Raw genomic sequence first — 12,003 nt, forward strand, 5'->3', positions numbered from 1 at the left:
GCAGTCTACCTCTTAAAAAAAAACCAAAATTGGCCAGTGATAGCAGCAGGACGTTGTCTGATACAGTGCCAGAAGATGAGCCCCTCAGGTTGGAGGGCACTCGAAATACGACTGAGAAAGAGTTGCCTCCTCAAAGTAGTCGACCTTAATGGTGTGGATGGAGTCAACCTTTCGGGACCATCATTTGCTGACATGGCACAACTCAAAATGAGAAGAAACAGCTGCAAACATCCATTAATAATCAGAATTGGAATGTACAAAGTATGAATTTAGGAAAATTGGAAGTCATCAAAAATGAAATGGAACACATAAAAAATCGATATCCTAGGCATTAGTGAGCCAAAATGGACTGGAATTGGCCATTTTGAATCAGATAATGACATGGTCTGCTATGCCGGGAATGACAAATTGAAGAGGAATGGTGGGCATTCGTTGTCAAAAGGAACATTTCAAGATCAGTCCTGAAGTACAGTGCTGTCAGTGATAGGATAATATCCATATGCCTACTAGGAAGCCCACTTAATACGACTATTCAAATTCATGCACCAATCACTAATGCCAAAAATGAAGAAATTGAAGATTTGTATCCACTTCTGCAGTCTGAAATTGATCAAACATGCAGTCAAGATGTATTGATAATTACTAATGATTGGAATGCAACAGTTGGAAACAAACAAGAAGGATCAGTAGTTTGACAGTATGGCCTTGGTGATAGAAACGACGCTGGAGATCGCATGGTAGAATTTTGCAAGACCAACAACTCCTTCATTGCAAATACCTTTTTTCAACAACATAAATGGTGACTATACACACCGACCTCGCTGGATGGAATGCACAGGAATCAAATCGACTACATCTATGGAAAGAGATGATGGAAAAGCTCAATATCATCAGTTAGAACAAGGCTAGGGACCAACTGCCAGTTTTGCTGAACAGACCATCAATTGCTTATATGCAAGCGCAAGCTGAAGCTGAAGAAAAGTCAAACAAGTCCATGAGAGCTGAAGTACAACCTTGAGCATATCCCACCTGAATTTAGAGACCATCTCAAGAATAGATTTGATGCATTGAGCACTAATGATCGAAGAACAGACGAATTGTGGAATGACATCAGGACATCGTACATAAAGAAAGCAAAAGTCATTAAAAAGACCGGAAAGAAAGAAAAGACCAAAATGGATATCAGAAGAGACTCTGAAATGTGCTCTTGCGTGTAGAGTTGCTAAAGCAAAAAGAAGAAATGATGAAGTAAAAGAGCTGAACAGAAGATTTCAAAGGGCGGCTCAAGAAGAGAAACTATTCTAATGACATGTGCAACGACATGGAGATAGAAGACCAAAAGGGAAGAACACACTCAGCATTTGTCAAATTGAAAGAACTGAAGAAAATATTCAAGCCTCAAGTTGCAATAGTGAAGGATTCTATGAACAAAATATTGAACAATCCAGGAAGCATCAAAAGAAGATGGCAGGAATACACAGAATCACTATAGTAAAAAGAACTGGTCAACGTTCAACCATTTCAGGAGGTAGCATATGATCAAGAGCCGACAGTATTGAAGGAAGAAATCCAAAATGCACTGAAGGCATTGGCAAAAAAACAAGGCTCCAGAAATTGACAAAATACAGATTGAGATGTTTCAACAAACAGATGCAACACTGGAAGCACTCATTCATCTGTGCCAAGAAATTTGGAGGACACCAGCTGGCTAGCCAACTGGAAGAGATCCATATTTGTGCCCATTCCAAAGAGAGACGATCCAACAGAATGCAGAAATTATCAAACAGTATCATTAATATCACAAACAAATAAAATTTTGTCGAAGATCATTTAAAAACGGTTGCAGCAGTACATCCACAGGGAACTGCCAGAAATTCAGGCCGGATTCAGAAGAGGACGTGGAATGAGGGATATCATTGCTGATGTCAGATGGATCCTTCCTGAAAGCAGAGGATACCAGAAAGATGTTTACCTGTGTTTTAGTGACTGTGCAAAGGCATTCGACTGTGTGGATCATAACCAATTATGGATAACATTGCAAAGAATGGGAATTCAGAGCACTTAATTGTGCTCATGCAGAACTTGTACATAGACCAAGAGGTAATCGTTCAAAAAGAACAAGGGGATACTTCATGGTTTAAAGTCAGGAAAAGTGTGCGTCAGGGTTATATCCTTTCACCATACTTAGTCAGTCTGTATGCTGAATAAATAATCCGAGAAGCTGGACTATATGTAGAAGAACAAGGCATCAGGACTGTAAGAAGACTAATTAACACCCTGCATTATGCAGATGACACAAACTTGCTTGCTGAAAGTGAAAAGGACTTGAAGCACTTACTGATGAAGATCAAAGACTACACAGTCAATGCCCATGGAAGCAGCAGTCAAGAAATCAAAGGATGTATTGCATTGGGCATGCAAATCTGCTGCAAAAGACCTTTTAAAAGTGTTAAAAAGCAAAGATACTACTTTACGGACTAAGGCATGCCTGACCCACGCCATGGTTTTCAGTCACCTCATAGGCATGCGAAAGCTGGACAACGAATAAGGAAGACTGAAAAAGAATTGATGCATTTGAGTTATGGTGTTGGTGAAGAACACTGAGTATACCATGGGCTGTCAAAAGAATGAACAAATCTGTCTTGGAATAATTTCAGCCAGAGTGCTCCTTAGAAACGAGGATGGCAAGACTTGGTCTCGTGTACTTTGGACATACTATCAAGAGTCTGAGTACAGGAACCCCAGGAGGCCCTGCCCGCAGCTCTCAAAGTCACAGGATCCCACACTCCCTGTGAGTAACCCTGGGGACACCATTCCTCCTGGACCAGGGGGTGCCTGGGCCTTAACAGATCATAGCCCTGATGCCTGTGATCACCCTCCCACCCTGACATTTGCCTTCCACCTGCTGGATCCCCGGGGCATCAGAACGCCGTGGTGCCTCTAAGCGTTGGGTCTCCCACAGGGAGCTCCAAGTACAGTGTGCACTTCTTAGACCTCCCAGCCACAGCTGATGGAAACGCCCCTCCTTGCAAGAACAGCTAATGGTTCCCTGCACATACGCCCTCATTGTCGTTTTGCTAAATCTTTTGATTAGAAATGAATCTCCTTCTAAAATCTCACCCCCCAAAAAAAATGATTAAAAAAAAAATAAAGGAAACTTAGGACATCTCTCTTTTCCCAAGTATTCCCTTATCATTACCAACCAAATCCTAAAAGCACTGTGAGTTTTTTTTCCATTATTCAAAGCAGGCTTCACGTTCATTATTCAGCTTGGCTTCCCTCCTAAGTTTGTTCTGTTGCCCATATGGCCCCACTTGGAGCTTCCGCTTTGGCTGTGCCAATCAAAGCGGGCTGTCTCACCCATGGTGGGTAGGACTTGCCCTCAGCCTTCCCTAAAACCGGTTGCTGTCGAGTCTGTTCTGACTCATAGTGACCCCATGTGCTTCAGAGTAGAACTGCACTCCACAGGGTTTTGTTTTGCTGTCATCTTAGGGAAGCAGATCACCAAGTTTTTCTTCCTTGGCACCGCTGGGTAGATTTGAACTGCGGGTAGTAGCTGAGAGCAAACCATTTTTGCACCACCAGCCTTCCCTGCTCCTCTCATAAGCCTGACCCCTCACACATCTTAAGCCTGGAGTTACTCCATGTTAACACAATAAATCAGATAATTATTAAAGATCTATTCCTCTTCAAGTTGTCATTCCCAGAGTAGTAGACCATATGATTGTCTGATTCAGAATGACCAATATCAGTCCATTTCAGCTCACTAACGCCTAGGATATCGATGTTTATGCATTCCATTTCATTTTTGACAATTTTCAACTTTTCTGGATTCATACTTTGTACATTCCACATACCAGTTATTAATGGATGTTTGCAGCTGTTTCTTCTCATTTTGAGTCATGCCACACCAGCAGATGAAGGTCCTGAAAGCTTGACTCCATCCACGTCATTAAGGTCGACTCTACTTTGAGGAAGCAGCTCTTCCCCTGTCGTCTTTGGACTCCCTTCCAACCTGGGAGGCTCATCTTCCAGCACTGTATCAGACAGTGTTCCGCTGCTGTTCATAAGATTTTCACTGGCTAATTCTTTTCAGAAGTAGACTTCCGGGTTCTTCTTCCTAGTCTGTCTTAGTCTGGAAGCTCAGCTGAAACCTTGCTGCCATGGGTGACTCTGCTGGTAGCTGAATACTGGTGGCAAACTGTCAGACATGTGGGGGAGATAGGTAGGTAGGTAGGTAGGTAGATAATTTTAAAGAATGGCTCACAGTTGTGGGGGGCTGGCAAGTCCGAAATCTGTAGGTCAGGCAACAGGCTGGAGAGTCCTGTAGTCTTGTGTACCAAACTCTGTAGGTCAGGTGAGGGGAAGAGTGGAGAAGTTCTGGCAGAATGTCTATGTATAGTCTGAAGACAGAATACTCCCTCGAGAAAACTCCCTCTTTGCTCTTAAGGCCTTCTACTGATTGGATTAGGCCCACCCACATTATGAAGGGTAATCTGCTTTATGGACAATTGATTTAATCACGTGACTACTTCATAACAGAGTCTAGACCAGTGTTTGACCAAACAACTGGGCACCATAGCCTAGCCAAGTTGACACATAAAATGAACCACTACACTGTTCTATTCAGGATGGAGGGTTATATTAGAACGTTGCCCTGACTAGCTGATCTGCTGATTCCCCCTAAGCTATAGAATGAGATTATTCATTTCACACTAAAAAAAAAAAAAACCATGTATTTTGGAGTCTTGGAAATATATACTGAAATATTTATAAATGAAGTGTTATGATACCTGAGATTTGCATCAAAGTTATGCAGGCCACAGGATGAGTAGGGGTATAGATGAATCAGGATTGGCCTTGACCACTTATTCTCCCTTCCTGCCTTCTCGTCTTGCTTTTGGACAGGAGTTGCCCCTTTGGTCTCATATATTTGATTGAACTAAGAAGCATGTTCCTCACGTGTGTTATTTTTTGTTTTATAGGCCTGTCTAATCTTTGTTTAAAATGTGGGCTTTGGGAATGGTTTCGTATAAATTTTTGAATTAGAAATTAACTTGAGCTGTAAACTTTCACCTAAAGCACAATTTAAAAATTAAAAAAAAGAGATGGGCCTTGAGTTGATAATCGTAGATGTTGGGTGATGGGTATGTAGGGGTTCATGATGCCACTTGGTCTACTTTTGTCTGTATTTGAAAACTTCTATGATAAAATTATTATACCTTGTTTAATCTTCCTTTGATTGCAAAATCCAGAAACCAAATATTACAATAACCCAGCACACACCATCTGATGCCCTCTCAGCCTTGAAATCCCCGGCGAGTCCTTCCCAAGCATCTGCCCTATCGTAGATGCGCCTACCTGGACAGGAGATGTGGACAAAGAGGCTTGGCTAGTGAGAAACTGTGCTTCCTTGATTCCTACCTCAATATTTGAATCTGTGGTTATTTGGGAATAAAGCAGTAATGGTTCCTGTTATGAGTTTCCTCAGGGCCAGTGGACTCCTGAATTCTCTTGAATGAGTTTATTTACTCTAAGCTCTAATTGAAACAACATGGAAACCAGCTGGCTCTTGTCTTATGTATTCTATCTGTTAGAAGCAGCAACAGGATCTGCCAGCACCCCAGTTCCTGCCTTCCTTGGCACTGAATTGAATTAATCAATAGATTAGCTAACTGTTGCAACAACAACAAAATCCAAATAAAAAATTTACCGGCGAAAACAATGGAAAATTACAAAATAAAAGTTTAATTGTCTACAATTGTTTAAGTAAGGTGAAAGTGACCGCAATATTTTTCTTTTGATTTCAATCAGTTTGAATTAAAATGGAAATTGATAGTACAAACCTGGGATACTCTCAGAAACCGTTTCTTTTGCTGTGTTCCATATTTGTTGAACTGTTCTTTCAGTTCATCACAGTACATCTGGTGTGACTGCCCAAGTCACTGTTAATAAACAGACAATCTGAAGCCCCTGTGATTTGATTTTAGGTTCATGCTATGCACGATGATACCATCAATGAGAACAGAGTCAATTTTAATATTTTGGAAGTTCAGTTTCTAATATCTTTTCTGATGTATATTGTCTAGTTCAATGTTTTCTAACCTCTTTTAGGTTCTTTTTAATCATTTCTATCAAAAGGGACTTCTGGCGTTAACAGAATTTTTCCCCCTAACAAATGGCATGTAGTTATTAAGAAGTCATCAACTCATTTCTCTTTTTTTTTTTTTAAATCAATCAAAGAACACATATGGTTCATAACGAGCTTGGAGTAAAATGTATTACCATCCTGAGCTGAAATAATTCCAGCTAAAAGGAAAGAATTCAGTCTGTTAGCTGTAGGAAGTTTTTTCTTCCAGCTAAATAAAACACTTGTGTTAGATATTTTACATACTGAAAATGGTCTATGATCAGGGGCTGATTAACCAGTAAGCAAGCTACGCACGGGCTTACAATAAGCAAGGTACGCACAGGCTTAGTTGTGTTTACTTACTAACCTGTAGTGCGTGATTTCACGTGGGTTTCAGGATGTCTCTGGTGTGGTGAAAAACAGGTGAAACGGCACTGCAGATTAGTAAATCAGCACGAGTAAGCCCATGCGTACTTGCTTATTGGGTAATCCACCCCTGTCTGTGATCCACATTGCTACCTTTGCAAATGCTAGTTGGGGTAATATCTCTGCTCATTAAACTATATCACTTAGAATCCCTAAAAGAGAATCTTGGGAACAAAAAGTTAATGGATATTCTCGTAGATTATTTTTCCCCTTTTCATTGATAGGATTATTGCATGCAGAAGTACATGAACTAGTAAAATAGTTTGGGGGGTTACTATCCTCCCTTCTGTTGTTTTCTTTCTGTGATCTGAGGCCACAAAACCAGACAGAGCTGTGATGGGAGACGAGAGCATCTGGGGCCGGCCCTCGGACCCACGTTCAGGCAGGGCGCATGGGTGCAGCACATGGTTGGTTTTGAGGCCCTTCATCTTTTTGCCCTCCCCATCATCCTTTCAATTCCGTTCAGCTCATTGCACAGTGAATACTAGCCCCATAGAAGGTACTCTGGGTGACCAAAAGATGTATGACCCATGGCCGCTGCTCTTAGAGAACATACAATCTAATAGTTGAAAGAAGAAAAGCAACATGGGCAGAAGGGCAAAATGAGCTGCGTGCTCCAGGGGTTTCACACAGCTTGCTGGGGCTGCACAGCTGTGGGAGGGGAGTCACTTCCAGCCCTTGGGACTGAGGGCAGCTTCTCGGAGGAGCTGGACGCTGAGAGAAGGGGGGGCCTGCAGGCAGTTGAGATGGGAACAAGGGCCTTCCCGACAGAGGAAGTAGTGTCAGTAGGACCCTGAGGCAGGACACAGCTCAGACGAGAACAGAAGCATCTGGCTGGAGGACCAGGTATCAGAATTTTTTCTGAGTAGAAGAGGGAACCAAACCAAACCCACTGGCATCGAGTAGCGACCCTGTAGGACAGGGTAGAACTGCCCTATAGGGTTTCCAAGGCTGTAATTACAGGAGCAGACGCCACATCTTTCTCCTGCAGAGCAGCTGGTGGGTTCAAACCACCCACCTTGGTTGGCAGCTGAGTGCTTTAACCACTGCACCACCAGGGCTCCACAGAAGAGGGAATCAAGCTTTAAAAAATAAATACTGTATCAGTCGAGGTTCAACCAGAGAAGCAGAACCGTTAGGAAACACAAAAGCAAACCAGTCATCATGTGTCACTCCTGACTCATGGCGCTCCCACGTGTGTCAGAGTGGAGCTGTGCTCCACAGGGTTTCCAATGGCTGATTTTCCAGAAGTAGATGGCCAGGCCTTTCTTCTGAGGCAGCTGAGCACAGTAACTGTTTGCACCACAAGGACTCCTATACACATATATACGTATACGTATCTATAGGAATTTGTTACAGGGAATTGCCATTGTGGGAACCTATTAACTGTAAGGCTGTTGTGTCCAAGTCTGATGCTGAAGCTTGAAGCCCACAAGGAAGGGAAGATGGGGGAGATCAAGAGCAGGCTGGAACCTATCCACGAGGAAGGACCCCACAAGAATGAACTGAAAGTCATGTCAGTTCCTGTTGCCTCTGACCTTGGTGTCCAGGGTTATCCTGCTGAAGCTGGGCCCTTTGTCACAGGACTGAACACATACATCTGGCTTAGAAGTCGAGAACGTGGAGGAGGATTCTGGGGGAGGGAGAGAAGTGGCAGGCCTAGCTGCTACTTCACACCAACAAACAACGTCAGCTGATGAGCCAGAGTGTGTGTGAGGTGCTAAGTGGTTGCTGCGTCCCTTCTGCCCTCCACGCCTCCCGAGAGTTTCCTACGGTCCACTCTTACAGAAGCCATACTAGAAAGGGGATTCTGAGAAATGGAATTCAGACACGGTACAAAGCCATCGCAAGTTGTGTCCAGAGTATGAGGCTCCTGAACATCCAGCTCAAGAGTCTGAACTATATAGGGTGGCGCAAACGGTTTAGCGCTCAAGTACTAGCCATAAGGTTGGCAGTTCAAACACACCCCGACGCGCCTGGGAAGACAGGCCTGGCGATCTGCTTCCGAAAGGTCCCAGCCTTGAGAACCCTATGGAGCAGTCCTACTCTGCACACGTGGGGGTGCCATGAGTTGTGAGCGAGTAGCGGCAACCACCAACAGCAGCAGACAGTGAGTGGCCACTGGAATTGCTTCTGACGTGAGTGAAGCTGACCTTAAGCACAATGAGACTGTGAGAGCAAGCAGGGCAGAACGCCAGGTGAGTGGTAAAGGGCTTGGACCTGGGAGGCTGGAGTGCAAGGGGAAGTGGCAGAGCCATGACTAGGAATTCTACTGCTGTTTGGGGAAGCGGGCAGGTCTACACACAAGGCACTCCCTGCCCTTGACATTGGTACACTGGTCCCATCCATTTTTTCAGCCTGGAAAATTCCACTGCCCTGGGCCAAAGTCCCAAATGTGTGACCGTAGAAATGTCCTGTGGATATCTGTCATGCTTTCTGACACTCAACAATAGAAATTGCAGATTCTTTCTGTGTTATTTTCCACACTGGGATCTACCATCCCAGCTAGAAGGCAGTGGCTCACTTCCCTAGTTTGCATTCAACCTAGGGAGATGCCCGTTTCACCAACTGTTAACCTTTGGATTGTTTCTGGGTTTTGTCTAGTTTGTACGTCCTTCTACGCGTCTTTCATTTCTCTTGGGATGAAAGTGGTGGAATTGCTAGTGGATCGTATGGTCTAGTTAAGTTTTCAAGAAACTGCCACTCTGTTTTCCAAAGTGTCTGTGCTATTTTACATTCCCACCAGCAGTGTCTGAGGGTTCCACTTTCTCTACATGCTTGCCAACATTTGCCAAGATGAGTCTTTTCTATTATAGTAATTTTGGTGGGGTTGGTTATGGTATCTCACTGTGGTTTTAATTTCCATTTCTCTAATACCTAATTAATAAAGGAGCCCTGGTGGCAGACTGGTTAAATGCTGGGCTGCTAACCAAAACGTCGGTGGTTTGGACCCACCAGCCGCTCCACAGGAGAAAGATGTGGCAGTCTGCTTCTGTAAAGATTTACAGCCTTGGAAACTCTGTGGGGCAGTTCTACTCTGTTCTGTAGAGTCGCTATGAATCGGGAATCAACTCAGCGACAATGGGTTTGGTTTGGGGTTTGGGATGACTAATGATGCTGAGCATTTTTTCATGTGCATATTAGACATTCATGTATCTTCTTTGGTGAAATATCTATTCAAATCTTTTTACCCATTTTTAAATTGGTTTTCATGTCTTCTTGTTATTGAGTTGTAAGAATTCTTTATATGTTATGGATATATCAGACTTGCATATGATTTGCAAATATTTTCTCTCAGTTTGTGGTAAATTTATATAGTCCAGCTTCTCGGATTAGTTGTTCAACATACAGACTTAATAAATATGGTAAAAGGTTACAACCCCGCCACACACCTTTTCCAATTTTAAACCATGCAGTATCCCTTCCTTGTGTTTAAATGACTGCCTCTCGGTCTATGTGCAGGATCCACATGAGCACAATTAAGTTCTGAAATTTCCATTCTTTGCAATGTTATCCATAATTAGTTATGATCCACATAGTTGAATGCCTTCGCATAGTCAATAAAACACAGGTAAACAGCTTTGTGGTATTCTCTGCTTTCGGCCAAGATCCGTCTGACATCAGCAATGGTATCCCGTTTCATATTCTCTTCTGAATCCAGCTTGAACTTGTGGCAGTTAGGTCAGCATAACCTTCTCAAGGTTCATCCACATTGTAGCATGTCAGAACTTCATTTATCTTTGTGGATAAATAATATCCCACTGTCTGTGTATACCACATTTTGTTTACCCATTCATCTGTTGATGGACATTTCTCTCAGCAATGTTTTGTAATTTTCAGTGTACAAATCTTGCATTTCTTTTATTAATTTTTTTCTAATAGTATTTTATTATTTTTGATGCTATGGAGAATAAAATTCTTTTCTTAATTTCATTTTTGAATTGTCCATTACTAGTATATAGAAATACAACTGAGTTTTGTATATTAATCTTATATCTAGTGGCCTTGCTGAACTCTCTTTTTTTTTTTTAATTTAATGCTACCAGTTTTTTGGGGTGGGGAAGCACTTTAGGATTTTCTACATACAGGATAATGTCAACTGTGAATAAAGACTTAAATTTTTTTTCCTCATTTGTCATGGATTGAATTGTGCCCCCCAAAAATACATGTCATCTTGGCTAGACCATGATTTCTCAGTATTGTAGGATTGTCAATCATTTTGTCATCTGATGTGATTTTCCTGTGTGTTGTGAATCCTACCTCCATGATGTTAATGAGGCAGGATTAGAGGCAGTTATGTTAATGAGGCAGGACTCAATCTACGAGATTAGGTTGTGTCTTAAATCAATCTCTTTTGAGATATAAAAGAGAGATGTGAGCGGGGGACCTCATCTCACCACGAAACAAGAGCCAGGAGAATATCGAGTCCTTTGGTCCCTGCGCCAAAAAGCTCTTCGACTGGGGAAGATTGATGACAAGGACCTTCTTCCAGAGCCGACAGAGAAAGACTTACCCTGGAGCTGGCACCCTGAATTCGGACTTCTAGCCTCCTAGACTGTGAGAGAGTAAACTTCTCTTTGTTAAAGCCATCTGCTTGTGGTATTTCTGTTATAGCAAGCAGCACTAGATAACTAAGACATCATTGAACTGACTAGAACTTCGGTGTAATGTTGAGTAGAAGTGACAAGAGCAGACATTTTTGCCTTTTTAAGTGCTAGATTTTTTGTATGTGCCCTTTATTAGGTAAGGAACTTCCCTCCTAGTCTTAGTTTTTTGAGAATTTTTTTTTATTATACTTTAGGTAAAGGTTTACAGAACAAATAGTTTCTCATGAAACAGTCAGTACACATGTTGTTTTATAACATTGGTTAACAACCCCAAGACATGTTAACACTCTCCCTTCTCGACCTTGTAGGACCTTTTTTTTTTTTTTAGTGACAATATACATAGCCAAAGACACACCATTTCAAAAATTTATACATGTACAATTCAGTGACATCAATTACATTCTTCCAGTTGTGCTGCTGTTCTCACTATCCTTTTCCAAATTATTCTATCACCATTGTCTTCAACTCACTGTCCCCTAGGCTTCCCATCAAACCTTTTGAGTTGCTGTTGTCAATTTGATCTCACATGGATAATTCTTTTTTTTTTCTTGTTGTTGTACTTCAGATGAAAGTTTACAGAACAAAATAGTTTCTCATTTAAACAGTACACATATTGCCCTATGACAATGGTTAACAACCCCATGAACAGTCAATACTGTCCCTTCTCAACCTTGGGTTCCCTATCACCAACTTTCCTGTTGCCTCCTGCCTTCTAGTCCTTGTCCCTGGACTCCTGCACCTCATTAGTCCCATTTTATGAGGCTGTCCAATCCCTGGCTGAACGGTGAACCTCAGGAGTGACTTCACCACTGAGCTAAAAGGGTGTCTGGGGGCCATACT

This window comes from Trichechus manatus, unplaced genomic scaffold, assembly GCF_000243295.1.
Source record: "Trichechus manatus latirostris isolate Lorelei unplaced genomic scaffold, TriManLat1.0 scaffold00092, whole genome shotgun sequence".
In the NCBI taxonomy this organism is placed as follows: domain Eukaryota; kingdom Metazoa; phylum Chordata; class Mammalia; order Sirenia; family Trichechidae; genus Trichechus; species Trichechus manatus.